Consider the following 6,000-nt stretch of genomic DNA (forward strand, 5'->3'; position numbering starts at 1 on the left):
AAGGGAGCAAGGCCTTTCCCAAGACCCCAGAAAAATGTAAGTCTGTCAGTGTGCATAGCCTTTCTGGAAAAGCAGCAGGTATGGGACTCCAACCTGTTTGAGCTCAGCATGGGCTGACACCAGAAAAGCCAAAGAGCTGGGATGCCTGAGCCCTTGGGCCACACCCCTGCTCATTGTACTTGAGACCTAGAGTCTGGGTATCATACTGAATTCTATGTTTTCGTGTTGCTTATAATGTCTAATCTTGCACTTTCTTGAACCAGGTACCCAATTTCAATTCTCTCATTTCCCATGTTAGGAGAGGGAAATCATACTTGATGTAACTGCCAACATTGTAATTTGTAAGTAGTTATTTTACATAATTTTCTGTGTCAATGGCTTGAGGAAGCTTGCCTAAAGATGAATTGTAACTTGAATTTAGCCCATATATGACTTAGAAATCCATATTATGGAATTTTTTAATTCTAAGTTTTTTCTTTATTAAGATATATTCATTAAACAGGGCGGATTCTTAGTGACTATTCTGATTAGCCATATATTATACATTATTTACATTGCCCCCATCATCTCTCCCTCTAATCCCACCCTCCCAATTGAAGCAATTGCAAGAGGTTTTTTAGTTCTCTTTCATATAGGTATATGAAGTCTATCAACCATATATCACCAACTTAATCTCCTTCCTTCATCCACCACCCTACCACTAACACCTACCCCCACACACACCAGTCACACAGACTGTGCCTATTTTACACTCTTGGTTTTCATAATTAATAATGAGACGATGTTCAAAAGGATGTATATACGTATGCATACTGTAAGTGTGCTTTACTTTGGCCTGTTCAATCCCTTCGAATACTCTACCTTACACCTTTACCCCCACCCTCATTTTTCAGCAGCTTTCAATATACATCCTTATTCCTCTACCTTCACATCTTATGCTTTACAATATTACTGATGTTCTATTATTTTCTTTTCCTTTTCCTTTCTATCTTTCCTCAAATTCCACTGTTACAAAAATATTCTGTAACTGAGTTTGAATATGATCATGTTTGTTTTGTATACATATTGATCTTTGGACCTATCTTCTGTGTATGAGAGAAAACATGTGTCTTTTGTGTTTCTGATCCTGGCTAACTTTACCTAACATGGTGAGCTCCAATTGCATCCACTTAGCTTCATATCCCATACCATCATTTCTTGTAGCTGAGTAATACTCCAGTATTTATATATAAAAAACATTGCATAATGTATTCATCAGTTGTAGGACATCAGGTTTGTTTCCATAGCTTGGCTATTGTAAATAGTGCTGCAATGAACACGAGTGTACAGGTGTCTTTGCTACATCCTGTTTTATGGTTTTTTTGGTTATGTGCCCAGGAGCTGTATCACAGCATTGTATGGCAGTGCTATCTCTCGTTTTTTGAGGAATCTGCATAATTTTTTTCCATAGTGGTTGTGCTAGTTTGCATTCCCACTGCAGTGTAAAACCATTCCTGTTTCTCCACATCCTTGCCAGCATTTGTTGTTGTTAGTTCATGGCCATTCTAACTTGGGTGAGAAGAAATGTAAGTGTTGTTTTGATTTTCATCTCTTTTATAACCAAGGAACTTGGACACTTCTTCATGTATTTGTGGGTCATTTGTACCTCTTCCTTTGAGAATTCCTTATGTAAGTCATGTGCCCGTTTCTTCATTGGGGTGTTGATTCTTTGGGGGCTGAGTTTTTTGAGTTCCCTATAGATTCTGGATATTAATCCCTTGATGTATTAGTATCTGGCAAAGATTTTTCTCCCATTCTGTAGGCTCTCACCTGAGTCTGGTGACTGTTTTCTTTGATGTACAGAAATTCTTCAGTTTGATGCAGTCACATTTGTTCATTGTTTCTCTTACATGCTGAGCCTATTGAGTTCCTTTGAGGAAGTTGTTCCCTACACCTATCTGTTCCAGTGTATGTTCTGCTGCTTCTTGGAGTTGGTTCAAAATTTCAGGCATTATATTAAGGTCTTTGATCTGCTTTAAGTTCATTTTGGTACAGGGTGAAAGACAGGGATATAGTCTCAGTCTTCTGCATGTGGATATCCAGTTTTCCCAGCAGCATTTGTTGAAGAGTTGTCTTATCTCTATCATGTGTTTTGTGCTCCTTTGCTATAGATGGGTGGGTTTATGTCTGGATGTCAGTTGTGATCCATTGGTATTCCTATCAGTTTTTGTGCCCAATACCATGCTGTTTTTATTGTTATGGGTCTGTATATAGTATGAAGTCAGGTATTGTGATGCCTCCAGCATTGGACATTTTTCTCAGAATTGCTTTGGCTGTTCTAGGCCTTTTATGTTTCCATATGGATTTCATGATTGAATTTTCTATTTCTCTGCAAAATATCATTGAAATTTTGATAGTGACTGCACTGAACATGTACATTGCTTTTGGTAGTACGGCCTTTTCCACAATGTTGGTTCTATCAATCCACAAGCATGGAAGGTCTTTCCATTTTTTGATGTCCTCTTCAATTTCTTTCTTCAGTGGTTTATTGTTTTTATTAAATAGGTCTTTGATTTGTTTTGTTAAATTTATTCCTAGGTACTGTATTGTATTGAAGCTATGGTAAATGAGATTTTTTTCTCTGATTTCTTTCTCGGTCTGTCCGTTTTTGGTATATGGAAAAGCTGCTGTATGTTAATTTTGTATCCTGCTACTTTGCCAGAATAGTTTCTGATTGCTACTAGATTTTTTTGGTACAGTTTTTGGGGTCTCTTAGGAAAAGGATTACATCATCTGCAAATAAGGATAGTTTTTCTTCTTCCTTCCCTATTTGGATCCATTTTATTTCTTCCTCATTTCTTATTGAACTGGCTAGGAAGTTCAAAACTATATTGAATAGGAGTGGAGAAAGCAGACTTCCCTGACTTGTTCCTTCCATTTAGTATGATGTTGGCTGCAATTTTGTCATATATAGCCTTTATTATGTTGAGGAACCTTCCTTCTAATCCTAGTTTCTTCAGAGCTTTTATCATTAAAGGATGTTAGATTTTTATTATTATTATTTTTGTTTTGTTTCAACGTTGGTGTTGGGGTTAGGGCTATGGCTACAGTTATGATTAGTGTTAAGGTTAGGGATAAGACTAGGGCTAGGACTAGGATTAGTGCTAGGGTTAGGTTTAGGGCTAGGGCTATGTTTAAGGTTATGGTTAAGATAAGGATTACAATGAGGATTTGGGAAGGATTAGGGTAAGAGTTATGGTTAGGGTTTCTGTTTAGGTTAAAGTTAGGGCTAGGGCTATTGCTAAGGTTAAGTATGGGGTTAGGGTTGGGGTTATGTTTAGGATTAAGACAGAGTTAAGGTAAGGGTTGGGGTTAGGGATATGTTTAGGGTTAGGGTAGGGTTACGGTAAGGGTTAGGGTTTGTGTTATGATTAGGTTATGACTCAGGCTAGGTCTAGGGCTGGGGGTATGTTTATAGTTAGAGTTACGGCTAGGGTATTGGTTATATTTAGGAAATGGGAGAGTTAAGATAAGGGTTAAAGTTAGGGTTTGGGTTAAGTTTATGGTTAGGATTGGTGTTGGTCTAGGGCTAGAGCTAGGTTTAGTTAGGGTTAGGGTAGAGCTGAGACCAGAGTTAGGACTAGGGCTAAGGCTAAAGGTATGGCTAGAGTTACTGCTATGCTTATGTTTAGGTTCAGATTAGGTTAGTGTTATCTTTAGTGTTAGGGTAAGGATTACAGATAAGATTTTTGATTAAGGTTAGGTTAGGATTAAGCTTAGGGTTAGGGATTGGCCTAAGGTTATGGCTTGGGCTAAGACTAGGGCTTCCATTAGGGTTAGAGTGAGGGCTATATCTACAGCTAGGGTTAAGGCTAGGACTAGGGATGGGATAGGCTTTGAGATTTTGCTATGGCTATTGGTAGGATTAAGGTTAGAGTTATGTATAGTTAATGTAGCATTAGGGTGTGGGTTAGAGTTAGGGTTTGGGTTAAGGTTAGGGTTAAGGCCAGGGCTTGGACTCAGACTAAGTTTAGTGCTAGGGTGGGGTTAGGGGTAGGGTTTGAGTTAGGACTACTGCAGGGAAAGACAAATGCAACATGACCTCACTCACATTGCAGAGGATAAAATTTGAATCACATTGAATGAGAGTGTGGAGCAGTGTTCTCTAGAGCTGGGAAAGGGGGAGAGAGCAGGGAGTGAGGGGATTATTGTGTAATAACAGAGTAAGCAGGAATATGCTCTAGTTTTTTGAAGAATCATAGAGTAACTGTAGCATATAGAAAGATATTATATAATTCAAAGTAACAAGAGCAGAATACTTTATAGGTTTTCTACCAAAGACATATGAGAATGTTTGAGTATATAGATGTGACACCTACCTGGGTTTTACTACCATGCATCATATATGTGCATCTAATTATTATGCTCTTTCTCATAGTCATTATATGTGAACTTAAAAACTTGAAAAGGCAATGGCAGACCTACCTAAGTGTACAATATAGGTGTCACCATTCCAAGCAATGTAACAATAAACCTCATTCATATGAAGACTCAACACAATAAATACAATGCATGTTATGCTGGTCACAAAAATGCATCCATACTTTATTGTAAGAAATTGTCACCATAAGAAAGGGACCAAGAGGGAAAGAGGAAAATTTGAGGGGCTGAGCCAATTCTGGTTATAACACATACATACATGGAAATGACACAGAGAAACTCCCTGTATAGCTTATGTTATTTAAAAAATGTCTTTTTTAAAACTGGAGAATAGGCAAGTAAGCCAGGTCCTGTTTGGGGGCTTGAAACAAAGGGGGGGAGATTTAGAGAAGGTGTGTTGGAGAGTGAATATGGTAGAAATATTATGTATTCATATATGAAAATGGAAAATAAGGTCAGTTGAAACTATTCCAGGAATGAGGGTAAGAGGGTAAAGAGGATGATTGAGGGGGTGAATTAATCTATGATATATTAACTTAGGTAAATGTCAAAATTTACCCCAAAACAACAATAATAAAAGAGATAAAAAAGAAGAACCAGGAGAAAATAAATCAAATTTATATAATTACATGTAGAAGTCTAAACTGGAGTATTGGAGAAGAATCTCAGTTTTACAGAAGTGACATTATTGTGATCACTAAAAACAATAAATTGTACAAGGTGTCAGTATTAATAAGGTATTTGAAAGCTCATCAGAGAGACACAACAAAGGAGAGAATTTCATTTATTATAATGCGGAAAAAGATAAATTGAAATGAAAATTAACATCATTTGTATAAGTTTCTAATATTTAAAATATGTAAAGGCAATGTAAAGTTGTTTCTTTCTTTTTTTTTGGCAAAGGTGCCAGATTCTCTCCATGCTCAAGTTCCCACTCTCCTCATGGCAAAAAACAACTACACAAGGAGTGGGCACCTTTACCCTAATGTCCTCCTTTATGTTTGTGTGAAAGAGAGAGACAGAGATAAAGAGGGAATGTGTTTTTATGTGATGTGGTATAAACATATGTATATGTATATAAGAATGTGTAAGAATGTGTGACAGTGTTTGTGTGAGTGTGTATAAGATGTGTATGAGGATGTGAGGGCGATCTGGCTGCGACATCTGTCACCCCATTGATCGCCAGGGTTGATTCGGCTGATCTGGCTGGCTAGGCGGGTGTCCCCTTCCTCCCTCACCGCTCCATGTGCGTCCCTCCCGAAGCTGCGCGCTCGGTCGAAGAGGACGACCATCCCCGATAGAGGAGGACCGTTCTTCGGTCAAGGGTATACGAGTAGCTGCGCTCCCCTGCTAGAACCTCCAAACAAGCTCTCAAGATGTGTATGAGAAGGTGTGTATAAATGTGCATATGAGTGTGAGTAGGGGGTATCTGTGTGTGTATGTGAGAAAGAATGGGCTTGTGTGTGATGTTCTATGAATGTATTTAGAAGAATGTGTGAGTGAGAATGCATGTATTTATGTGTGAATGCATGCAAAATGGTGTGATTGAATATGTGTGTATGAGTGAGTGTATATGAGTGT

This window comes from Castor canadensis, chromosome 5 (assembly GCF_047511655.1).
Source record: "Castor canadensis chromosome 5, mCasCan1.hap1v2, whole genome shotgun sequence".
NCBI classification, from domain to species: domain Eukaryota; kingdom Metazoa; phylum Chordata; class Mammalia; order Rodentia; family Castoridae; genus Castor; species Castor canadensis.